Below are 26,674 nucleotides of genomic sequence, written 5' to 3' on the forward strand. Positions count from 1 at the left end.
AAAATGTAACTGTACTATGGTCACAATATTTTAAATTATTTTAGCCTATTTTAATTGTCTGGATTTTAATTAATAAACTACTTGATATATTTTAATCTATTGAAATTACTCTTATTAAGTATTGTTTTTAATTGATTTTATTGCAAAAAAACTGATATCTTTGGATAAAGAGTGGGATGTAAATATTTTCATATATAAATAAGTAAAAACCATATATTCAAACAAAGACATGATCAGGGCTGTTAGAAAATAACCCCCTCCTCATTTTGGGGATTGCCTTTTTTGCATTAACTAGAGCAGTGGTTCTCAACCTGTGGGTCCTCAGATGTTTTGACTTTCAAATCCCAGAAATCCTAACAGCTGGTAAACTGGCTGGGATTTCTGGAAGTTGTAGGTCAAAAACATCAGGGGACCTGAGGCTGAGAACCACAGAACTAGAGGCTGGGAACTGCACAGCCCCCAAAATATTGCTGGACTACAACTCCCAGCAGCATCGGCTATGGTGAGGGATGATGGGAGTTGTAGTTTGAGAACGTCTGGAAAACTGCATGAATCTTACCCTTGCCTGAATGAAGGGTTTGATTCATTTCTTCCCCCTTCCCCAGCATTTTGTGTAAAGCAGGCTATAAGTGTAAAGCGATCAAAGGAAATGCAGACTAATTGGGCAGATAAAGTAAGCTTGTGAGTTTACTGTGAGGGATAAATGGATGTCATCACTCTCAAGCAATTGGAATGATGCCAAGTTGCATCCCACTGAGAACTGCACAGCACTGCACAACTTTCCAAACCTTTCTCATGGTCTGCATGATTGCTGCTCTAAACATGACCAAGGAGCTCTCCCTGGATTACCCTTTCCTGACTTATGTCTCTTGTTTTTCAGCATGGGAACAAAATCCTGACATGCATGACCCAAGCCGAATACTTCTGCATTAGTTCCATTAAAGCTGTGCCATATGCCTTCTAGAAGAGGATGCACTGCTGGGGTCGTTGCCTGGCCTTTCCCCTAAAGCCAAGAGAAGGGATCCTGAATTTGTATCCTATTTATTAGTGCAATGGGGGCAGCGGGAGTTGGCTTTTAATTAAAAATGACATCATTGCACTCGCGCCTGCACTGTGCAGAGAGGTCCAGATAGACTTTATGCTGCCTGTTTTCAGTCCTCAATGATCCTATTATGAATTGTAACCTCATTACACAAACCCAGCTAAATGGTGGAATTTCAAATGGGGTTTTGTGGCTTTTAGAACCTAAACAGCTAGAACAAGCACAAAGGCAGTTGCGGTCAGCCTGCTTCCTCTCTTACCACAGCAGTTGTGGGGATGCCATTCCAGTGACCACTTCTTCTACAATGAGTCAGTTTCATTTTTAACAATCTGACTCAGTTCTCTTCAAAGGTGGAAGGGGGAAGGGAGGGGAAGGAAAGAGGGGCAAGCATGTTATTTCAGCATGATTCTTGTATGCCTGACTTTATACAACGGGGTCAAAGCAAATGTTAACCCCTTGGGACCCAGCCAGGGAAAAGGCTTCGGCCAGCTGTGGAGTTCCTGTCTGCTGTAAATGGCAGCCTTTAGAAAAGACTGCATCTGCAAAGGCTGGGTGGGATATGGGCTTGGTTATTTAACAATGTAGGTTTGGGGGAAAGGAGGGGTGAGGATGCATGCAAATATCCAATTTTGAAAATGTTTGTTCTTTTGTTCATCCGTTTAGCATTTGTGGGGTTGGATATACTGTTTTGTCTTTGGAACATCTCAAAATTTAAAACCAGAAGTCCAGGTAAATCTCATCACCTGAAGACAGAATCAAACCATCCTCAGGTATTTATTCTTTGACTTTGGATTTGCGTTTGCTTGGAATAATGTATCCTGCCACATTTTCCACCAGTAATTTTTGTATCTGTTAAAAAAAATTGGTTCCTGGTGTAATGTTTATGCACCAACTCTCTTTCCATACAGATGACTTAATCACATAGGATTGCTATTCCATGGCAGTTGCTCAATCACTGATAGCGGCTACACGATGGCATGAGTACCCTCATTATCACAAGTCTTTCTATTCATGCAACTGCATTCTTATTTTTGTATAGCCTCGTAACCCCACACTTTCACACTTCTGCTGCTCCATAATTGTAAAAATAAAAATATCTTGGAGCAGGACTGCACATATCCATATTCCAGGTGCAAATCTATTTCTCATTGAAGCTCAGCAGTTCGGCCTCAGCCTGTTTCCCTCCCTGCCTGTATCTCCATCTCTTCTGCTTTTACTTCCTCTATTCTAGCCTATCTCACACTTTTGTTGTGAAGACAAAATGAGACTGAAAGATTGCATGCACTGCTCCCTCAGAAAAAGAGAAAATGCACAGTTATCTAACATTGACAACAAATCTGCAGGAAATGCTTACAGAAAAATATTCATATCATTTTTTAGATATATAGAAGAACTAGCCTGGGGACCTGGCGGTGCCTGGGTTATTTGAAAAAGGCATTATTTGTGTTTGAATGTTATGTATTCTGTTTGGAGTGGGTGAACTACAATTCCCAGAATCGTATGTCAATCCTCCCCAAACCCTGCCAGTATTCAAAGCTGGCCATTTTGGGTCTGTGTACCAAGTGTGGTCCAGATCTATTGCTGGCTGGTCATCGCCTGGCTGCAGTGCTCTCTGGATGGGGGTGAACTACTACAACTCCCAGATTCCCGGGGGAAGTGTCCCAAAACATCTGTCAGTATCCACAGCTGGCAATGTTGAGTCTGTGTGTCAAGTGTGGTCCAGATCCGTCATTGGCTAGGGTCAGTGCTCTTTGGATGCATGTGAACTACAACGCCCAAAATCAAGGCCCATTCCCACAAACCCCTGCAGTATGTTCAGTTGGTCATGAGGCTTCTCTTTGCAAAGTTTGGTCCCGGTCCATTGTCGGTGGGGGCCCCTGTTTCTCTAGATGCAGGTGAACTATAACTCCCTTCCCCCCAAACTTGTCCAACATGTTCTATTGGTTATGGGAACTCTGTGTGCCAAGTTTAGTCCTGGTCCATCATGGGTGGGGTTCAATTGCAGGTGAACTATACATCCCAGTACCTACTACTCCCAAATGTCCAGGCCAATTCCCCTCCAAACCCACCAGTATTCAAATGTGGGTATATCGGGTCTGCATGGCAAGTTTGACCCATAATTGTTTGGGTTCATAGCATTCTGGGTGTAGGTGAACTAAAACTCCTCTACATTCCCCAGTACAAGTCACATGGCTCTGACTTGATGCAGGGTGAACTACAACTTCCACCATGTGGAGTCAATCTCCAAACTCCTCCAGGAAATGTAGTTGCTGCTCAGTTTTACTGTGTTTGTTCTGCAGACAAATTTGAAAGGGAAGGGCAGTAGGCGAGGTCATGCAAATTCCACGCCAATGGAGAACCCTGGGATGCCTGCCTGTGGTGGAGGAAAATGCAAAATCTAGGATGAAATGATCCCCAAATGAAAGCATTTCTTGGGTGGTGGGCCATAGCATTTGGGGAGGACATTGGCAAGGGTTGGGATACATGTTCAGGGAGCTCACTGTAACCGTAATGTCAGTGGATGGAAGTGACTTGGTGACTCCTTAGCAGTGGGAACTGTAGCCTGTTTGTGGAGGCTGGAGGCTGTCTGTGTGAATGGACACCCGTGCCACATACACACATACGGGTTTTCACTTTTATTATGGAATATATATATATATATATATATATATATATATATATAGAGAGAGAGAGAGAGAGAGAGAGAGAGAGAGAGAGAGATAGATTAGTTGTATGGGATTGCATTGAAACACTCTGCAAAGACATAAAGAGAACTCTTTAATAATTCACAAACATAGCTATCCCACTACATTGAAACTCTTCTCAGATTAAAAGTGAAGCATTCAATGCATACTAACCCTTTCCTTCCAACATATTCCCTTTATCAGCCTCTACATCAGCAAAGTAGTGGATGTAGAAGAGAAGAGATTCCATTATCTGTATATATCTATGTGAGTGAAAATCCTGGAAAATTCAAGATTTCAACTCATGTGGAGAGCCTCCATGGAGAGCATTCTGTCAAATTGTAGAGAAGATAACAGAAGTGGAGACGGAGGGATGAAATAAGACAAGGCTAGTGCTCGACCCCTTCTCACCTGTTTAATCTACTTGCTTTCATTATGCTTGAGAGGGCTCTAGAGAGGTCTGTATCTATGCACACAGAGAATCCACAGATGGATTCTCTGTGCAAATATCTCTATTTGAAATATATTTGAATTGATTCATGGTGCTTTTCGATGGGTACTGAAATCTAGTACTTCCAGCGATTGCACACAAATTAGTGGCCACAAGCATAGCTGGAATGTGTTCAGAGGAAGGCAACCAACATGGTAAGTGGTTTGGAAACCAATCCCTGTGACTAACAGCTGAGGGACCTGGGCATGATTAGCTTGGAGAAGAGAAGTTTGAGAAATGTTATGAAAGCTATATTTAAATATCTGAAGAGATGCCGAGTTGGTTTTCTGTTGCTTCAGAGACTAGAGCAAGAACCCGCAAATTCAGACTACAAGAAAAGAGATTCAACCTAAACATTAGAAAGAAATTCTTCACAATCAGAATAGGTCCAATATTCTGCCTTTTAGGATAGTGGATTCTCATTCTTTGGAAGTCTTTCTGCAGAACTTGGATAAGCATATTTAAGGAATACTTTAATTATATATTCTTGCAAAGCTGGGGTGGACTAGATGGCCTTTGTGATTCCTTCCAACAACAGGATTCTATGAATAAGAATCACCAACTTCAGTAAGAGTTAATGCAAGAGCTCTTGTCAGACATTAAGGGCACTTCTACACTGACCATATAATGTAGTTCAAAGCTGCTTACTGCATAAGGGTATTCAATGCATTAAAAAAAGCCCCAGATAAGTATGAGTTTAGATAAAAAATGTGCCACAGCAGATGCCAGTATATCCCAGATTCTGGGCAAAATCGGCTCCACAAAATGTGGAGTGCGTAGACACCTGCTCCTGCTGAAGCACAGTAAAGAATCCAGAAGGGTGCATTCAAAAATTCCTAAAGGGCATGGTTGGGCATAAAGAGGCTAATCAACTTCCTGGGAGGAGTAATTGATTACTTCCGGCTAACTATCACCCCCCTTTAGCCTCATATGCCTCTGGTGCACTAATGCGTATCTCTGGAAATGGGGGGGGGGGAGTCTGCAAAGTAGTTTGACACCAGGTTTCAGGTTCAACGTAATCACCTTTTTGTCTTCAATCTGGTTCTAGGCATAGCAAGCCGAACAACCTGCAGTGAAACCAGTTCCTTTTGAACCAGTTCCAAACTGGATTATAGCATCAGCATAGAAGCACCATAAGTGTGAACACAGGAAGAAGCTGTTGGGAATGAATGGGGCAGTCCGACCTCCTAGATGTTGCCATGCACATCAGCCATATTCAAGCCAAAGCTGCTGTGATCAATATTGACAGATCAAGTTTGACAGATCTGAATTCCCTTGGAGGTCGGCATTTTGGCAAAAGCTAGTCAAATGTGGGCTAGGCAAAACTACATTTAAGTGGATCTGTAATTGGCTAAGTGAACAAACTCAAAGGGTGCTCATCTTCTTCATCCTGTAAAAAAGTCATGAGTGGAGTGCTGCAGGGTTCCGTCTTGGGCCTGGTTCTGTTCAACATCTTTATTAAAGGCTTAGATGAAGGGCTAGAAGGCATTATCATCAAGTTTGCAGATGACACCAAACTGGGAGGGATAGCCAACACTCCAGAAGACAGGAGCAGAATTCAAAACGATCTTAATAGACTAGAGAGATGGGCTGAAACTAACAAAATGAAGTTCAACAGGGACAAATGCAAAATACTCTACTTAGGTAGAAAAAATGAAATGCAAAGATACAGAATGGGGTATGCCTGGCTCGACAGCAGTATGTGTGAAAATGATCTTGGAGTCCTCATGGACAACAAATTAAACATCAGCCACCAATGTGATGCAGCTACTAAAAGGGGCAATGGGATTTTGGCCTGCATCAATAGTAGTATAGCGTCTAGATCCAGCAAAATCATGCTCCCCCTCTACTCTACCTTGGTCAGACCACACCTGGAATACTGTGTCCAATTCTGGGAACCACAATTGAAGGAAGATGTTGACAAGCTGGAATGTGTCCAGAGGAGGGCGACTAAAATGATCAAGGGTCTGGAGAACAAGCCCTATGAGGAGCAGCTGAAAGAGCTTGGCATGTTTAGTCTGCAGAAGAGAAGGCTGAGAGGAGACATGATAGCCATGTACAAATATGTGGGGGGAAGTCATAGGGAGGAGGGAGAAAGCTTGTTTTCTGCTGCCCTGGAGACTAGGACGTGGAACAATGGCTTTAAACTACAGGAAAGGAGATTCCACCTGAACATCAGGAAGAACTTCCTCACTGTGAGGGCTGTTCGGCAGTGGAACTCTTTCCCCAAGGCTGTGGTTGAGGCTTCTTCTTTGGAGGCTTTTAAATAGAGGTTGGATGGCCATCTGCCAGGGGTGCTTTGAATGTGATTTTCCTGTTTCTTGGTAGGGGGTTGGACTGGATGGCCCATGAGGTCTCTTCTAACTCCAGAATTCTATGAGTGTGGTTTTCTAGGGGACAAGATTAGCCCACTAGTCCTCAATAACTTTTTAAAATTGACAATGTCTAGAATAATATAGGGATCTAAATAATACTTGCAAAATTTCTTGTTTCAAGTTAGAAACCATCATGAACCTTTTTATCCTTTTAAAATTATTGGTGGATTTTGCACAAAAGCTATTGTTTTTTTTTTTTGGTTTTTTTTTTTTTTGCACCGAAACAGTTTTGCATAGAATAGCACTTTACCCAAACATTGTTTTTGGCCCAAAAGGTGGCTTTTTGTCCAACCCTCCCCCCCCTTTTTTTTTTTTTGGTGGAAATGAAAATTTTCATCCAAAAATCCTAGAATATGAAAAAAAAGTTGAACAATTCAAAAATTCTCATGATCTCACTTGACAGGAAGAAGCACTGGGAAAATGTTCATGCTCATGTGTAAGAATGAAATAAGCCAAGATATACATTCCAGGGACTGCACTTCTCTCACTTAAAAAATGAAGATCAATTTTCCTAAAACTAGATCACAGTACGGTCATGAATGGTGCTCAGTGGAGCTTCATTCTGTACTCTAGTTATACTGTTATCCTCAACATTAATTAAAGCAATCAATTAAATACAAACTTAGACTTACTCCAGAAATTTAATTAAACAGTTGTAGGCCTTACGTATCTTTCCTTCACATTTCTTATTTATTTCATAAATTCTTATCAATTTCCTCTAAACAGGCAATGCAGAAGTTTTCAAATTTTTATGAAAGTTGCGAATGCCCTTTTCACTTCAAATGACTCACAGGTTTTGTTTTGTTTTGTTTTGTTTTGAAGTTGCAGAGCTTCTCTTAAGGTTATGGAGTGGTCAAGCCAAGCGGAACAGGTTTTTTTTCTTCCTTTTTTTGAATCAGGAAGCCTGGCTGAAGTTTCATTGAGAAAAAAGGCCATTCCTGGGTTTGATTGAAAAATAAATCTGCTGCTCTCAGTGAACCTTTGAAGTCCTCCAGCCCAGTAATTGTTTCACGACATTTGCAGCTTGAGGCAGCAAGAATGTTTGTGGTTGTTTTAAAGGCATCTGAGTGTGGATTCCATATGGTTTATTTTTTATTTGGGGGTTTTGTGTCTCCCCCTCCCTGCTCTAACTTTCCCCATTTGGAGCCTCAAGCCCTCTTTTTTTTGCCCTGTGCATTGTATGAACTGCCTTTCTGTGAAGGACTGAACATAGCAAAAAGATTCAAGCATGCTTAATTCAGCCCAAATCTTAGATCGACTGCTTGTGCAACCACTGATTTTTAAAAAAACTATATCAAATCAATGCTACATTTGGAATTTTGCTTTCTCAAGCATTTGCTAGCCCTGATAAAAGGGCTTTTCAAAAAACTACACTGAATTGGTGATATCTAGATAAAAACCCCAGTAAAGTTGATTCAATTCATAGAGACCGCAGAATTGGACACAGTATTCCAGGTGTGGTCTGACCAAGGCAGAATAGAGGGGTGATAATAATAATAATAATAATAATAATAATAATAATAATAATAATAATAATAATAATAACTTTATTTTTATACCCCGCCCCATCTCCCCGAAGGGACTCGGGGCGGCTTACATGGGGCCTGGCCCGATAAAACAAACAAATAACAGTAACAAGCAATAAAACAATTATTCCAGTAAAAAACATCAACATCAATAAAAACAATCATTAAAATCAACAAGCAGGATACAGTATTAAAAACAGGAGACTAAGTCGTAGATCCCAGGCAAAGTGCAGAGTAGCATCACTTCCCTGGATTTAGACGCTATACTCCTATTGATGCAGACCAAAATCCCGTTGGTTTTTTTTAGCAGCCACATCACATTGTTGGCTCATGTTTAACTTGTTGTCCATGAGGACTCCAAGGATGTTGACAAAATTATTCCCCACCTTCCTTTCTTGCATTGTAGAGTTCAGCTTTCTCCACCTCTGGCCTACCAGAAAGCCAGGGGTAGTGAAACAAGAAAAGCAAAGGCTGGAACACAGATCATTTAAGTCTCGTAGCAACCAAGGGTAACACATGACAGTGACTAATGCCTATTTTGTGGTTGGGTGGAGTGAAGCAATCTTACTTCTCTGTTTCTCATGCATCTTTAGTTAGCCATCCAGCAGACCATTTTAAGTAGTGAAGGGTCTGGGGCCAGGATATCCTCCCATGTGAACCTGCCCTAATTTTAATATCACCAGCGGAAGGCATGTTGTGTACCTCGACACCCTGTGAGACTAGAGTGGTGGGTACATGTGCTGGATCTTTCTCAGTATCATTCCCATTCAGTGAAACGTGCACATACATTTGCAAGATGACTTTCCTTACTAAGAAACTCATCACATGAGTGGAGGGAAAGAGGGGGAAAGACGGGACAGCGGGAGACAATGGAGGGAGCAGTCTTACTCTGTTCCTTCCCGTCAAAGTCCATCTTCTGCCATCCCATATCCTTTCCCTGTAGAAGTCCATCATTCCCCTGCTTTGTGTCATTTGGAGTCGGGTAATAACTGATTCCTCAAAAGGCACTCTGGGCTCAGTTTCTCTACACTGATGAAATGGAGCTCCACGGAGTCCTTCCAGAATTTGTCTTGCCTCCATTTCGGCAGCATAGAGAAACACGGAGAAGACTGCATCTGATGAGGTCATCAATTCCATCTGTAAAAAAGTTGCCTTTTTCTGATATCTTTTCTTCCCCAGCGATAAAATATCATTCCAAAAAATAGCATAATAGAGTTTAGCCTTGTGCTCTTATGGTACCCCTTCAAAATGCTTCATTTCCCTAAAACATTTTAATTTGATTGTATTGTTTTTCACTTGTGGAATAGTTTTGTCTATGGCCCATCAATTCTTTATTATGGTATTTTGGTTTTTTCTTGCTGATGTAATATTATCTTGACAACTGAACTTTTTATGTATCTACCATGAGATCAATCTTTGGATAATTGCATAATTTAGAGTTTTACAAAACAGATGTACCGCCATCTCTTCAAAGAATGTATGGGGGATAATTTCCAAATAAAACTCATGTCTTTCATATTTTAGTTACACTGGATATAGAAAAAGTGGCCTAAATGATTTTTTTTCTTAGAATGCTGAACCTTATGGGTGTGGTAGTAGAATGCATCATTTCAATATTTAATGTTGGCTAAAAATCTTCCTAAGGTAGTAAAACCAGTGGACCTCTCACACTATACAGTTATAGTTTTGTGATTCCATCCTGTGGTTACTTGGGGGGGGGGGGCATTTCTAATTCTCTACCAAACCAGAAAAACAACATGAAATTCTCATCCCTTCAAGAGTATATTATCTACAGCTTGTTTGGATGGGACCTGTGAAACTAATCATAAAAAGATGTGGCAACAGTCCTCATTTAGCTGAATAGAAAGAAGAAATAAATGAAAAACTAGAGAGCATCAAGTTGAAACTATGTCACCCCTAATTCATACATAAACCTTAATTCAGCACAAACCTGACAGAATAACCACAACAATTCAAAGCCAGATCTTTAAGAGCTAAACACTCAAAGCCTTGAGTCACAATGAATGAGTCTGCCAATTTCAAATTCTCCAATCTTTTTTTTTTTTTTTAAAAACTCTCAAATCTTTTATCTCAGGAAAATGATTTTCCCCAATGTTACTTATTTTCTTACAAAATATGAATTAAAATAAAATTATTACCTATTGTTGATGATGTCAACAGTGTACAAAATATTTGTAAGTTTGTAACTGGGTTTTGAAAAAGTGAAGTCGTTTTCTGATCTTCCAGCAAACCAGACTAGCTTGGTTTATTGGGTCTACTCCCAAGTGGACTTTAAGAGATTACTTCACTAAATAACCCCAGAGCATTCCCCCTCCCAATGTAGTAAGAATGATTTTTTTTTTGAGGATAGCTGATTCCCCTTCTAAAAACTGGTTTGTTATTGATAAAGCACATATGTACAACTACAATAACATAATATGGCTGAGAGACAGTGTGCATGTTTATTATATAATATATAAAATTAATAAATTGTAAATATAGACATCATTACAAATAAACTGCTCAATTGATGTCTTCAAAAGGGACCCATAAATTCTTTTGCAGGGGGCCTCCAAGTTTCTTGCTCAGCCCTGCTTTCAGACTACATTTTTCTCAATGAAAATGGCTATATCAGAACCAGATGTTCTGTGTAAGCGCACAACAGAACACAGATTCCTTGAATGGAATCTCTGACATATTCTTTGTAGGGCACAAGGTGGTCCCAACATGAAAAGAGTGGCAAAAGCAGCCCAAGGCCATGAGATGTCATTCTACTTCAGGTGAGTAAAAATATATAAGTAATTGTGACTGTGAAGAAAGAGGGGGAGAAAGAAGTTGGCTAATAGAAGAGGTTCTGTTTTCAGCTGTAGGGCTGTTTCAGCAGTTGTTATCCATGCTTTAAAGCAGGGAATTTGTGTGTGCATGTGTTTAAATGTCCCTTCCTTTTGTCCAGAGGTAAGGTTTCTGTTCATAGCGGTAAACTTCTAGCATGTGCAAGATGCATGATGGGAGATGTTTCCAGAGGAGGAACATCTCACACACTTATTTTTCCCCACAAGAGGAATGAGGAAGTTATGTTACGGTGGCATCTGGCATAGTTTCCACTTTATATTTTCTGGGTATTATAACAGAAACCAACACTGGTTTTATTAATTCACCTCCTATGCCATGTTCCACCATTGTATTCTGTTCAGTCCCAGCTATTGATGGCCACCTCATTATTTCATTTCCACTGCAAATTAGTATTTTGTGGTGTGCAAACAATGGTAGTTGACAACTCCCATGTCAGTTGTTATAGTCTCAAAATTATTAATTTTAAGGCTGCGCATGATGCATTTTCTTCTTTTCTTCTATGCAAGGATGCAAATGATACTACAATATTTGTCTTAATATTTTTTTAAAAAAACAAGTCTTGTCTTTTTGCACAATACTTCAAAAAGCTTCTGTCTGACTTCCTCATGCAACCAGATAATGGAGTGTAGTAATCTGAGTGTTGTAGACAATGTGGTGTAGTAATCCAGGTAAAAGTCCATAATGAACCATGAGTTTAATTTGATGGCCTTAGGTCAGTCCCTTCTCAGACTGTCCCACCACAAAGTTGTTGTGAAGATAAAGTGAAGAGTGGGAGAATTGGGTATTCTTGGACCCAATGAAAGAAAGGCAGGATGGAAATGTTAATTAATTAAAATTAAAAAATATAAGCAATCTATGTAAATTCATGAAAGCTTTTCCAGTAGAAAATTGGACTAGCAGTTATATAGAACTGCAAGTTAACAAGAATGACAAAGCAATACTAACTTGAATATGTTTTTAAGCAATTCTCTGTCAATAACTGTTAAGAGAATAAACAATTCCTTAGAACAACAAAGATCACAAAAACAATTTTGCCATTTGATGTTTAATTTAAATCACAAAACCCTGCAAACAGAATTGTACAAATTCTTGTTTGAAATGACTAAAGCACTCTGCTAGTTGCTGTCAGATGAAGCAAGATTTGCTGTGCTCTATATAGTCATAATACACATCATATGTACCTCCATTATAGACATGCTGTTTCATTTATGAAGGCCAACAGAATTTAATTGCAAATCAATGCTGCCACAAAACCAAGGGGAGTGCATTCCACTTTCCTTAGACGGGCAATAAATTTAGTTGAACTCAAACAATACTCTGACTGCAAACCTCAGATTACTTGTACTGGGCTGCCTTCTTGCAATAAGTGGGAAAACTTTATTTACAAGTACAACTTTTGAGGATGACCACCTCAGCATACTATTTTCTTATTTCAATAGAAGTGAAGGAACTGAGTTAAGTAATTGTTTCTTAACATATTGCATCAATTACAGTTAATCATAAGTTGCAGATCCACCTAACACACAAACCAGTCTGAGTGGTGGGGACCTGAGTGGTGTATTGGGTTTTCTCATAATAATAACGTGGTACTGATCCCCACCTTTTGGGTTCTTATGGCTCTCTCCCCCCAGTTTAACACCACATATTCACTTTATAAGTATGTTTTTACTATTACCCATAAGATGTTTTGACAGTTGTGCAAGAACCATGATTGTTTTAGTTCCCTGCTATAGGATTGGTACACAAAAGAGTCGGGACTGTTTCAGAAAATCCATCAAAGGCAAAACAAGAAATTAACAAGAGAACCTTGACTTGGTTGCAGAAAGTGCCTAAAGTATGAAGGTTTCAGACATCAATGAGGATCAGTCAACATGAGGTACCTACTTTTCAAATTCAGGAGTCTATTTTCCTTGAATAAAATGATTTCAAAGAAAGAAGTGGTTGACCTATCAAACTAAGAAATTAGTTAGAAAGATCAAGAGAAGATCAAATCCACAGGCCAGTTGAGCTATCCATTGGGTTAGTATTGTCATTCTACTTTAATTACCAAGGTTACATCATATAGAGTCCTGGAGTTTGTAGTTTGGTGTGCCATGAGACCTCTTTGACTGAGAATTCTAAATATTCTTTTTTTGAACTAGAAATCCCAGGATTCTGTAGGACTGTACTATGACAAAGTGGTATCAAAACACAATAACAGTGTTGTGTGAATGGACTCCAGATTATTCTGAGAAAAGATTGTGGGTTCAGTTCAACTCTAGTGGTGAAAACAAACTCAGATCCAGAATGCTTTCAAAGGTAACCTGTTCTTTGATTCTAAGGGAAGGTACCTGGATATTGGTGATTTAAGGAGAAAAAAGTGCCAGCAAGATTGATACTTGCCCACCCCTTATACAAAGCAAAAGCTTTCATATGCCTTGTAGAGTCTATTTTATGAAGAAGTATGTTAATGTTGTTTTAATTTTCCATATTCCGGAAATGACACAGTTCACAGAGAGAGCACAGAGCTGTGGCAAGAGCCCTTTCAAGTCATACCCATTTTAACTGGAATGGTTTAATGATGTTGCTGTACTCTAGGATAAACCAACTCCCCTCTAGTGTAAATCTGAAAAGTGGCAGGGGCTCCATTGTGGTTGGGCAAGCTAGGAAATGTCTATGAAAGACACACAGTATCTCAACAAGACTAGACTCCATTTGTTTTGTATTTTAAATTCCCCTAATTTTTGCATGTCTTTGAATTAATTATTCTTCCTTAAACATCAAAGAAAAATGAGGGATATTTTTACTTTTAACAGTTTGTACTACAATAATTATCCTATTGCTCCAATGACAGGGTTGCACACTTCTTAGGTTTTGGAGATTACAAAAGGAAATGCAGCTAATTATAGTCTGAAAGAAATTACAGTACTGGTTCTTTATTTTCATGGTCTCATTTACATCCACACAAACCATTACATCCATCTGTGGAAAGTTACCTAACACTAATACTTGGGAGTCCATCTGGAAAGTCCACCATCTTGCTCCTCCATCTTGTTGAAACATTGGTAGGCACTGCTTATCAATCCAATCTGATTTCCTGAAAAGTATGGAACTACATTAAAGAGATCTAGTGTAAGCACTCCCAATTTAGAAGCCCAGGTACAACTCACCTCTTCAATTCAATCTGTATCTAGTTTCCAAATATTTCCAATACAATGTATTGTTGAAGGCTTTCATGGCCGGAATTACTGGGTTGCTGTGAGTCTTTTGGGTTGTATGGCCATGTTCCAGAAGTTTTCTCTCCTGATGTTTCACCCACATCTGTGGCAGGCATCCTCAGAGGTTGTGAGGTATGTTGGAAACTAGGCAAGAGAGGTTTATATATCTGTGGAAGCAGGGCCGGCCGGAGATAATTTTTAATGGGAAGCGGGGGTGCTGAAAAGCGCCCCCGCCACCGGCCCCGCCTCCCGCGCCCTGGCCCCGCCTCCCACGCTGCGTGGGAGGCGGGGCCATGGCGATTAGTGAGGGGGCGGGGCCACAGTTGGCCCCGCCCCCGCCCAGCGTGCCCTGGCCCCGCCTCCCACGCTGCGTGGGAGGCGGGGCCAGGGCACGCTGGGCGGGGGGGGCGGGGCCAGAGTTGGCCCCGCCTCCCACGCTACTCCCACTCGCCCGTCTGGCCTTCCTAGCAGGCCAGAAAGCAGCGGAGGTCCCTCCAGGCCGCGATTGCGGCCTGGAGGGACCTCCGCTGCTTTCTGGCCTGGTAGGAAAGGCCAGACGGGCGAGCGGGAGTAGCGGAGGCGGAGCCAGCTCTGACGCCGCTCCCCCCCCCGCCCAGCGTGCCTTGGCCCCGCCTCCCACGCTGCGTGGGAGGCAGGGCCAAGGCACGCTGGGCGGGGGGGGAGCGGCGTCAGAGCTGGCTCCGCCTCCCACGCTACTCCCGCTCGCCCGTCTGGCCTTCCTAGAAGGCCAGAAAGCAGCGGAGGTCCCTCCAGGCCGCAATCGCGGCCTGGAGGGACCTCCGCTGCTTTCTGGCCTTCTAGGAAGGCCAGACGGGCGAGCGGGAGTAGCGTGGGAGGCGGAGCCAGCTCTGACGCCGCTCCCCCCCCCGCCCAGCGTGCCTTGGCCCTGCCTCCCACGCAGCGTGGGAGGCGGGGCCAAGGCACGCTGGGCGGGGGGGGGAGCGGCGTCAGAGCTGGCCCCGCCTCCCACGCTACTCCCGCTCGCCCGTCTGGCCTTTTCAAGCAGGCCAGACGGGCCAGGGCGCACTGGGCGGGAGGCGGGGCACCGTCAGGGCGGTGCCCCGCCTCCCGCCCAGCCTGACGGCGCCCCCCCGGGCCTGCGCCCGAGGCGGCGGCGTCAGCTGCCGCATGAGTGGGGCCGGCCCTGTGTGGAAGGTCCAGGGTGGGAGAAAGAACTCTTGTCTGTTGGAGGCAGGTGGGGATGTTGGAATAGACAAGAAATTGCTATTTTTAACCTGAGAAAACACCTATCTTGGAATTTCTATCTCATCTAGCACAAGTCTAGGGTCAACTTCCTCTGGAGACCACAATGGAGAATCTAGCGATTCTAGAGAGGTTTTTTCTATATGAATCTGTAGATCCTCCAGCATGACTGGAAGAAGTAGACTATAGAGTCACACTGGAGGACCCAGAGTTTCCTAGAGAGAACAGTTTTTAATCAATTCTGTGAATAATCAAATCTTCAAAAGTCAAAATTGAAAATGTGGAGGGATGACTGTCCTAAATTTTATTGATGACCGTAGACATTCAGAAAACCCATGAAACATGACTCTCATGTACAGTTAAGAACATGATTACCCATCTCTTTTGGTTGTGTTCAGCTCATCCAGATAAATTAGGGTTGCATTTGATTGTGTTTTTCATGTTACAGTTTATTATAATGTGAATCAACACTGATTTCATGTAACTCCCTCTTTCTCTAAAATTTCTCCTTAAAACTATCTTTTGCCTTTAAATGTTGCAGGGTATTTCCCTGCCATAACAGAAGTAGCAGCAATAGTGGCCTAATGTCCTTAGTAGTAAGCATAACTGTCACCAGGGGATGAAACAACAATAGGAAAAAATACCTGCACAAAGTTCATTTTTTCTTCTGTTTAGATAGCCAAACAATGATGTACCTAGACGGTACTAGATATCCTCCATGAGTTGTGAGAGGTGAGATTGAATCTGGAACTTTGAATTGGTCTTTCTGATTAATATTTCCTGCCTTCAGACACATTGCTGCCCCCCCCCCCCCCAAACTGGTGCAACATCCTCGTCCATTGCTGCCCCTCCACCACTTACCTCAAATATGATCTCCCCCCCCCCCAAACATCTCAGTCTATGCATGGCATTTCCCATTCTGAATATTCTTAAATTCTGCATTGTTATCAGTCCCACATAAAGTCATATCAAAAAGTTCTGTCTTTGCTTATCTGTGGGGTTTGATCACTTGACTGAAATGACAATTATTTTGTTATAATTTTAAATGATATTATTCTCCCTAGAGGTGCATCTCAAATATGCCACAAGCAAAAGATAGACAAACAAATATTAGAGCAGAAGATGAGGAGAAACATGTTGGGCCAGACTATATACTGTACCAGTTCAGCATTCTGCTCCTGTCTGTCAGCACCAGCTTCCCTTGCGGGGACATGAGAGCGGCCTCCTACAGGATGGTAAAACATCAAACATCTGGGTGTCCCCCTGGGCAACATCCTTGCAGACAGCCAATTCTCTCACACCAGAAGCAACTAGCAGTTTCTCGAGCCACTCCAGACACAGAAAAAAAGCATTCTGTTTGCACAGTGGCCATCTGGTTGCTTATGGGAAGCCATAAATAGGGGATAAGCATAGAAAATTAGATGCAGAGGCACTCTGCATGGAACATATATTCTTCATGACCTGGGAGCCTTATTCTCCATGAAATTATCCAATCCCCTTTAAAGTCATCTGAGTTGGCAGTCATCACTACAATTTGTGGTAGTGAATTTTTTTTATGAGGACTAGGCTTTGGCTATGCTCTATGAGCTATGTGACTTCTTTTTCTCTGTCCAGAGTCTCCCATCATTCACATCAAAGGATAATAAGAAAAAGAGAAATACCAAACATCTCCCTATTGATTTTCTCCACATCATACATGTTTTATGCCTCCTTAGGACCATAAACCTTGTAGCTTTTTTTTGTAAGGCTGTTGCAGGGGTCCTCAAACTTTTTAAATAGAGGGCCAGTTTATGATCCCTCAGACTGTTGGGGGAGGGGCTATAGTTTGGGAAAAAAAATCAATGAATTCTTATGAACACTGCACATATCTTATTTGTGGTGCAAAAAATGAAAAAATAATACAATATTTAACATGAAGAACAATTTTAACCAACATAAACTTACCAGTATTTCAATGGGAAGTGCTTTTGACTGATAAGATAGTCAAGTTAATTAGGGTTGTTGTTGTTGCTGTTGTTGTGTGCCTTTAAGTTGTTTCAGACTTAGGATAAGAGAAATGTAAGTTTATTTAACCTAGGATGGCTCTACTCAGATCATTTATCCTGGGGCCAATTCATAGTGACAAATATCGTATCAGCCCTGGGATGGTTTAGATTGCCACTGCCTCCCTGGCTGCTGCAGAGGAGGGAAGGAGTCCTAACCATCCAACAGTGATGAATGGAGTAACTGACATGACTCATCTTGCACTCGCTAGCAGCTGTGACAAGAGAACAAGAGGGGAATGGGGAATGCCATCCCATGTCCCTAGGCTGTTCAAACCCACGGAATAGCTATGAAAACAGTTGAAGCCAATTTAATCTCAGAACTGGCCCAACTGCTTACATGGGCCCAAAGTTGCAGTTTGCTCTGGATTCTGGGGCAGAACTCAAAGAAGCCTGTTACCTTGATGAACATGGTTAACTAAATCAGCTCTGTGCACTGTTTAGCTGCCACAGAGCTAATTTGTTGGTCCCTCTATGTAAGTGGTCAATCTAGATCAGAGGTCCCCAAACTAAGGCCCGGGGGCCACATGCAGCCCATCAAAGCCATTTATCCGGCCCCTGCAGCAGCATATTACTCCTCCGCCGAGGAAGGTGTGTGCGGCACACGGTAGGAGGGAAAGGCCTTTCCATCTCCTCCCTCGCCTGGTGTTATGGTTGAGCCTCATGGCTCTACTACTGGGAGACGTGGGCGTAAGACTCCTCGAGAGTCAGATACTCTCGAGGAGCGAGAAAGGAAGCGGCTGCGAGATATCTTTGCAGAACCATCTGACGAGGATTCTTTTGAGGGGTTTACTGAGAGAATGGAGGAAGAGATGGTTAGCTCGGAAGAGGATGACATGGAATGGACTCGTGTAAGGGAGGATTTGGGTGCCACTGGCAATGATAGTATGGAAGGCGATTGGGGACCTTCAGGATTAGACCCATGGACAAGCTGGAGGGATGGGACGGGATCCACAGCTGGGGATGCTGTGGGGCGTAGTCAAAGGTGTTCCAGTTCTGATGAGGAAAGTGATGAGGAAACGCCCGGGCTAAGGAGAACAGCTGATAGCGATGAGGACTTGTAACTGGCATAAAATGGGGTTTGGGAGCAATAGCAAATTGCGTTGGGCAAGGTAATCTGGACGAACGCTTGGGATCTGTGTGGGAAGTTTTCCTGAAGACGGGTGTGATTCGTTTGCTGACTACGTAAGTTATCCTGGACATTGGGCTCAGATGGCGGGAGGAATTGTGTGGGGTTTTGTTGTGCAACCTCTGCTTAACCTTAATAGCTTTGACCTTCCGTCGTCTTCTTGACGGACGCCATCTGCTTACTCTGGACTTACGGACTGCCTGACTACGGCCTCGGATTCTCCTACCTGTGTCTATCGTTGGAACTGGTGAACTACAAACGTCTGCATCTGCCTTACGACCTTCGGAACGGATTGGGACTTCGCTGACTGCTTCTGCCCTCGTCTGCTGTGTTTGTATCGGGAAATTGCCTGCTGTGTGGAGGAGTAACCTCTAAGTTACTCAAACATAGCTCTTGGCAGCAGAGAAGCATCTGCTGCCAATTAGTTGCATTCCTTTGAACTTTTTGCTCACCAGCTTCTGTTTGTTTATTCCCAGGCTGAAGCAAGCTGTTTTGATTTAACCCGGATTAAACTCCGGTTTAATCCGGTTTATCTTTTGAACGTTTTTCTTGTCTCTTTTTACTTTTAAGGCCAGTGTTTGCCTAGCCCTTGTCTTTTACGGGCATTTTTGGTTCTGTAACTCCAATAAACTTTGTTATCTTTTATCTTGTGGCGTTCTGTCTTTGACAGATTGCCCAACGCCCATAAAAAAGTTTTTCTGTAGTAGTTAATTACGTCAAGAAGACGATGGAGGAGTTAAAGGCTCGTTTTGATCAATTACAGGCTGCTTTTTACGCTGCGCAAGCAGCACAGCCAGCTAAAGGACATGTTATGACTTCCGAACGCTTTGATGGGTCTAGGAGCAAACTGCCAACTTTTTTGGCACAAATTGAACTTTATTTTTCCCAGCTTAGTGCACAAGCTTTTCCTACGGACACTAGCAAGGTGGCAATTATTTTGAGTTTGTTGACTGGTCCTGCAGGACAATGGGCCACTAATTTGATTTTGGGAAATGACCCAGTCAAGGACAATTTGAGTGATTTCAAAAAACTACTAACTGACACTTTTGGGGATCCCCTCCGTACGGAGAATGCTAGTTGGGCTCTGTATCGGTTGAAACAGGGAAAGGGGACTGTTTTGGATTATTTAAATAAGTTTAATTCGTACCGTCATCAGTTAGACTGGGGGGAAAATGCATTTATGCTTTTGTTTACTGCTGGTTTAAATGATTACCTCCAGGACGAATTGGCACGCTTGGAGCCGGCAGAAAATTGGGATGCCTTAATATCTAAAGTGTTGCGTTTGGACGCCAGGTTCGAGTCCCATAAACAATCTAGAGCAATGTGTGCGCCACCTATGTTTGAATCTAAGGCACCTGTGGTAAAGGGGGACGAGCCTATGGAACTCGGGGTGTTTAAAAAACTGTCTATAGCAGAAAAGAACCGTAGGAGACAACTGGGGTTGTGTTTGTATTGTGGAAATGCTGGGCATTTCGCCAGAAATTGTAATGTAAAACCTTCCCAGCTTTCGGGAAAAGGCCAGCCCTAGTGCGACGTGAGTCCAACGCATTAGGGCTTTTAAAGCAGTCAACTGAGGGGAAGAAACATGTCTTTGTACCCATTTCGTTATCTGTTGGGGGAAAAGAACTAGTTTCTACTTTGGCACTGCTGGACTCAGGGGCTACGGTCTCATATGTGGATATTGAATTTGCTAGGAAGCATGGCATTCCTGTAGTGCGCAAAGCATGCGACGTATGGGTGGAAGGAGCGGATGGGAGACTATTGGAGACTGGGGTGGTTAACCATGAGACCTCAGAAATAATGTGGGAAGTACAGGGAGTAACGGGAACGTTTGTTTGGGATATTACGAGCTTACCCAGATACGATGTGATCCTGGGAATGGATTGGCTAGCTTTAGTAAATCCACAAGTGGACTGGGTGACGCGTAAGATAACTTTTAGGAGGCAGAAATGTTTTACTCTAAACCCTACTCAGCCTGATATGGAGGGAGTGCCTGCTGAGTATGGGGAATTTTCAGACGTATTCTGTAAGAAGGAAGCGGATAAGTTACCGCCGCATAGACCATACGATTGCGCCATTAGACTAGCGGAAGGTGCAAAATTGCCAGCAGGAAGGTTGTACGCCTTGACAGTACCAGAAAGGCAAGCTTTAAGAGAGTTCCTCGATGAGAACTTAGCTAAGGGGTTTATTCGCCCATCTAGCTCTCCAACTGCTGCTCCTGTGTTCTTTGTTGCCAAAAAGACAGGGGACCTCAGGTTGGTTTGTGATTACCGGGTCCTTAACAAACACACCATTCGGGATAGGTACCCGCTACCTTTAATCTCGGAATTACTATCGAGGGTGCAAGGGGCTAAGGTCTTTACCAAGCTTGACCTGCGGGGGGCGTATAACTTGATTAGAATACGGGAAGGTGATGAATGGAAGACGGCATTTAACACGTGTTTCGGATGCCACGAGTTCCGTGTAATGCCTTTCGGACTTTGCAATGCGCCTGCGGTCTTCCAGAGGTTCATAAACGATGTATTTAGAGACTTAATTGACCAATTTGTGGTGATTTATTTGGATGATATCTTAATTTTTTCTAAGGATGAAAGAGAACATCGTCAGCATGTTAAGCAGGTACTACATCGTCTGCGGGCTAATGGGCTCTTCGCTAAGGCTTCTAAATGCGTTTTTCATGTACCTGAAGTTGAGTTCCTAGGTCATGTAGTTTCAGGAAGGGAACTCAAAATGGATCCACATAAAGTTGACGCAGTCAACTCATGGCAAGAGCTCAAGACTAAGAAGGATGTTCAGAGGTTTTTAGGCTTCGCAAATTACTACCGGGAGTTTATCCCAAACTTTGCCAAACTCACGGTACCTTTAACGCAGCTCCTGCGTAAGAAACAGCCATTTGTGTGGGGGCGGGAAGCTCACGATGCGTTTTTACAATTAAAGTCTAGCTTTCAGGCAGACAACATACTAATACATCCAGATGTGGACAAACCGTTCATAGTAGAAGCAGACGCTTCTAGCTACGCGTTGGGGGCTGTATTGTCTCAAAGAGATTCATCAGGGACTTTGCGTCCCTGTGGATTTTACTCTCGGCAACTAACACCATTTGAGCAAAACTATACCATATGGGAGAAAGAATTATTGGCACTCAAGGTGGCGTTTGAGGTGTGGCGGCACTGGCTAGAGGGGGCGCGGCACCAAATCGTGGTCAGGTCTGATCACAAGAATTTGGAACATTTGCAAACGGCCAAGAAATTAAACCAACGTCAAATCCGATGGGCTTTGTTTTTCTCCAGGTTTAATTTCAAAGTTCAATTTGTGGAAGGGAAGGCAAACTTGCGGGCCGATGCATTGTCCCGCAAGCCTGAGTTTAAGACTAATGAGCAGGTAGTGTGCCAGACCATTTTGCCTACTGCCTCTTTATGTGTTGTGGAAAATGAGATTGGGTTACATGATCAAATCATAGAGGCTCAGAAAGAAGATGTTTGGACTCAAGAGCAACTCATGCTGTTGTCAGCAGGGAATCGTACAATACTGCCTCACTTGCAAGATCAGAATGGAGTATTGGTACGCAGGGGACAGGTCTATGTACCGGTGGGGGCACTCAGGTTGGAGGTTATTAGAGCCCACCATGACGAACCCATGGCTGGGCATTTTGGCAGATTTAAGACCGTGCAGCTCATCACCAGGAACTACTGGTGGCCAAAGATGCGGCAAGACATTCTTCGCTTTTGTGATAGCTGCGCTGTTTGCCAGCAGAGTAAGACGCCTGTTGGGCGCCCTAGAGGGTTGTTGTCGTCTCTGCCTGTTCCTGAGAGACCATGGCAAATTATTTCCATGGATTTCATTTCTGATTTGCCTAAGTCTGGGGGTTACACATGTATTTGGGTGGTGGTGGATTTATTTTCTAAACTGGCTCATTTTATTCCTTGTTCGACCATTCCGGCGGCCCCTACATTGGCTTTATTGTTTACCAAACACATTTATCGTTTGCACGGAGCTCCTGAGGTGATTATTTCTGATAGGGCTCCACAATTTGTGTCACGCTTTTGGAGACACTTCCATGAGTGTTTAGGTACTAAATTGAACGTCTCCTCAGCGTTTCATCCACAAACGGATGGTCAATCGGAAAGGGTTAATGGGTTGTTGGAGCAATATTTACGTTGTTTTTGTTTAGATCAACCCACTGCTTGGGTAAAATGGCTACCGGTGGCTGAGTTCGCCTACAACAATGCTGTGCACACGTCTAGTCAGCATACTCCATTTGAACTGACTTATGGTTTTCATCCGCGGGGAGGTGTGGCGCCGTCAACCAATGTGGTTTCCTCTGACCCGGTGTACCGTTCCTCTGAAATGGCTGCGTTGCATGATGTTGCCCGTTGTTTACTATTGGAAGCCAAGGCAATGCAAAAAGCTCAGGCCGACCGTCATAGGCAGGCAGGGGAAGAGTTGGAAGAAGGGGATTTAGTGTGGTTATCTTCTAAGTACATTAAACAGGCTGGGGGAAAGTTTGCGCCACGGTATTTGGGACCCTTTCCTATTGTTAAAAAGATTTCTTCCGTAGCATTTCGTTTGCGTTTACCTTCTACTTTTAAAATCCATCCAGTTTTCCATCGTTCTCTGTTAAAGTTAGATACCTCCGGTCGTCGTGGTGCTGTAGCTGAGGACATCACTGCCGTCTCTCCGCCTTCGGAGGAGGAGGCCTTTGTGAGAGGGCATAGTGTTATGGTTGAGCCTCATGGCTCTACTACTGGGAGACGTGGGCGTAAGACTCCTCGAGAGTCAGATACTCTCGAGGAGCGAGAAAGGAAGCGGCTGCGAGATATCTTTGCAGAACCATCTGACGAGGATTCTTTTGAGGGGTTTACTGAGAGAATGGAGGAAGAGATGGTTAGCTCGGAAGAGGATGACATGGAATGGACTCGTGTAAGGGAGGATTTGGGTGCCACTGGCAATGATAGTATGGAAGGCGATTGGGGACCTTCAGGATTAGACCCGTGGACAAGCTGGAGGGATGGGACGGGATCCACAGCTGGGGATGCTGTGGGGCGTAGTCAAAGGTGTTCCAGTTCTGATGAGGAAAGTGATGAGGAAACGCCCGGGCTAAGGAGAACAGCTGATAGCGATGAGGACTTGTAACTGGCATAAAATGGGGTTTGGGAGCAATAGCAAATTGCGTTGGGCAAGGTAATCTGGACGAACGCTTGGGATCTGTGTGGGAAGTTTTCCTGAAGACGGGTGTGATTCGTTTGCTGACTACGTAAGTTATCCTGGACAATGGGCTCAGACGGCGGGAGGAATTGTGTGGGGTTTTGTTGTGCAACCTCTGCTTAATCTTAATAGCTTTGACCTTCCGTCGTCTTCTTGACGGACGCCATCTGCTTACTCTGGACTTACGGACTGCCTGACTACGGCCTCGGATTCTCCTACCTGTGTCTATCGTTGGAACTGGTGAACTACAAACGTCTGCATCTGCCTTACGACCTTCGGAACGGATTGGGACTTCGCTGACTGCTTCTGCCCTCGTCTGCTGTGTTTGTATCGGGAAATTGCCTGCTGTGTGGAGGAGTAACCTCTAAGTTACTCAAACATAGCTCTTGGCAGCAGAGAAGCATCTGCTGCCAATTAGTTGCATTCCTTTGAACTTTTTGCTCACCAGCTTCTGTTTGTTTATTCCCAGGCTGAAGCAAGCTGTTTTGATTTAACCCGGATTAAACTCCGGTTTAATCCGGTTTATCTTTTGAACGTTTTTCTTGTCTCTTTTTACTTTTAAGGCCAGTGTTTGCCTAGCCCTTGTCTTTTACGAGCATTTTTGGTTCTGTAACTCCAATAAACTTTGTTATCTTTTATCTTGTGGCGTTCTGTCTTTGACACCTGGTGTGTGCCTTCCAAAGCTTTGCTTGTTTATAATGGATTTTTAATTATTATTTAATTAATTATTAATTATTAATGGATACTTTGCTAGTGCTTTTGGTGCACAAAGGTAGAAGGAGGTTGGATTAAATAGCCCAAGGGTTCTCTTCCAATCCTCTTTATTTTTATTATGATTATGATTAACATTGAGGCTGTATTTATTCCTGTTTTGTTTTGTTTTGTTTTTTTTACTTCAAAATAAGATATGTGCAATGTGCACTGCATAGGAATTTGTTCATAGTTTTTAAAAAAACAAAAAACAAAACTATAGTCCGGCCCTCCAACAGTCTGAGGGACTGTGAACTGGCCCTGTATTTAAAAAGTTTGGGGACCCCTTATCTAGATGTTCCCCAACCAAAGAAATGGTTTTTCAGTTCAGTTAGGCATTAAATGTTGAGGACTTTGTTTCTGCAGTGTCATTGCAAGAGAGGAGGAAGGGGTCAAAAGCAGAATTAGTGGAACTCATCTACTCCTAGCTTAGTACAGCATGACTTAAATGGGCAGACTGGAATAAACACAAACTTTATGGATCAGGGCCGTCTGTGGCACAGCTGGTTAGTAGCCAGCTGCAATAAATCACTACTGACCAGGAGGTCATGAGTTTGAAGCCAGCCCGGGTTGGATTGAGCGCCCGACCATTAAATAGCCTAGCTCGTTGTTGACCTAAGCAATTCGAAAGACATTTGCTTAGGTCAACTGTCAAGTAGGACATTTAGGTACCGCTTTATGCGAGGAGGCTAATTTAACTAATTTATGACACCATAAAAATGTCCAGCAGCATGTGGAAGAATGAGAAAGTACTCCATCAAGGACTCAGTGTCACTGTGGCTGGAATCGAGCATATCCTCATGAAGCCGGAAACTGGAAAATGTTAAATTGCTTCTGTTTCTCTGTCTGTGTCTCTGTGTCTGTATGCCGTATGTCTAATGGCATTGAATGTTTGCCATGTATATGCACATTGTGATCCAGCCTGAATCCCCTTCAGGATGAGAAGGGTAGAATATAAATACTGTAAATAAATAAATAATAATACATCCTTGCAAAATGGAGAACAAATATAGATTGAGTCTTCAGTATCCAGAAAACTGAGGGTCCCTCCATACCACCCACGGTTTAAGTCCCTGGGCCAGAAGAAAAACCCAGGCTTTCCCGGGGGGGGGGGGGGTACCTTTTCCAGCACAGTAGCTACAGTCCTGGAATGGGACCACCCCAATCCTCCCCTAAAGCCTTTAATTTTTAAAAAACCTTATCTGGTCACCATGAGGCTGCTCTGGTAGCCTTCCTGGCATGTAAAACTGATGCACCTGGAGACAGCCCCCCCCCCCCACCTCCTGGCGCATCATCTTTATGTGCCAGGAGGGCTGCTGGAGCAGACTCATGGTGACCCAGTAATTTTTTTAAAAAATTTTTAAGTCTTTTGGGGTGGGGTGTTGGGAAAGGGGTGGGTGCAATCTTGCATCTTCAGGCTCCAGAAGCCAAAAGGTATGAGATGGCTGTGGGGACTCATTCCTGGCAGTACCCAGGGGTCAGTCCCAACAGGGCCCGTACCCCATTAGGCACGGGTCATTCAGGATGGCCTGGGTCTAAATGGGGTATCTAATTAATTTGGGACAAAGCAGCATTTTTCTGCTTTGTCCCAAATTAATCCTCTTTTACCTGAGGTGTAATTTGGAAGCCTCAGGTAAAAGTCAGTCAGGGCCTGCATTTTGGACAATGTCTGGAAGAGTTCTGAAATACTGAAAAACCTGAAACTTCTGCCAGCCACCCACTTCCACTTTTGGGGGAAGAGAGCCAGTTACGCACCGAGTGCCCACAATGGCAGCCTGTGGCAGGGTAGACACCCTCGAAATGGGCTGCAAAGGAAGGCGTGGTGAACCCTCATTGCCTCCTCCCTTCTCTGCTACTTTTCAAGAAGCAACCTGCAACGAAGATGGAAGACCAACAAATTCCCCTTCCCCCCTTTTTTCCATCCCCCCCTTTTTCCTTTAACTACCCCTGGACATCTATCCAAACACTTTATCCTTTAGCCTATCACTCCCTCCTTTCCTTTCCCCCTCCTCTTCCCCTCCTCCCAGATTCCCCCCTCACTACTTTTCCCTACCCAGAACCCTTTAATGTTTCCTGTTTTAAATAATGTACCCCTTGTGAAAACTGTTTAATAAAAAGTTAAATCCAAAAAAGAAGCACAGAAAGTGTGCTGACAGT

General features: G+C 43.3%; 1 long non-coding RNA gene across 1 annotated transcript in view; it reads left to right on the forward strand.

Annotated features, from left to right (window-relative positions):
• Nucleotides 1–384: 384 nt before the first annotated feature.
• Nucleotides 385–26,674, forward strand: part of LOC107982688 (uncharacterized) — a 33,588-nt gene continuing 7,298 nt past the window's right edge. The window contains exons 1-3 of the long non-coding RNA XR_001730141.2: nucleotides 385–1,812; nucleotides 10,826–10,897; nucleotides 12,691–12,846. This is a non-coding gene — a long non-coding RNA (uncharacterized LOC107982688). The remainder of the gene's footprint in view (nucleotides 1,813–10,825; nucleotides 10,898–12,690; nucleotides 12,847–26,674) is intronic.

The sequence above is a fragment of the Anolis carolinensis genome, chromosome 1 (assembly GCF_035594765.1).
Source record: "Anolis carolinensis isolate JA03-04 chromosome 1, rAnoCar3.1.pri, whole genome shotgun sequence".
Lineage (NCBI taxonomy): Eukaryota > Metazoa > Chordata > Lepidosauria > Squamata > Dactyloidae > Anolis > Anolis carolinensis.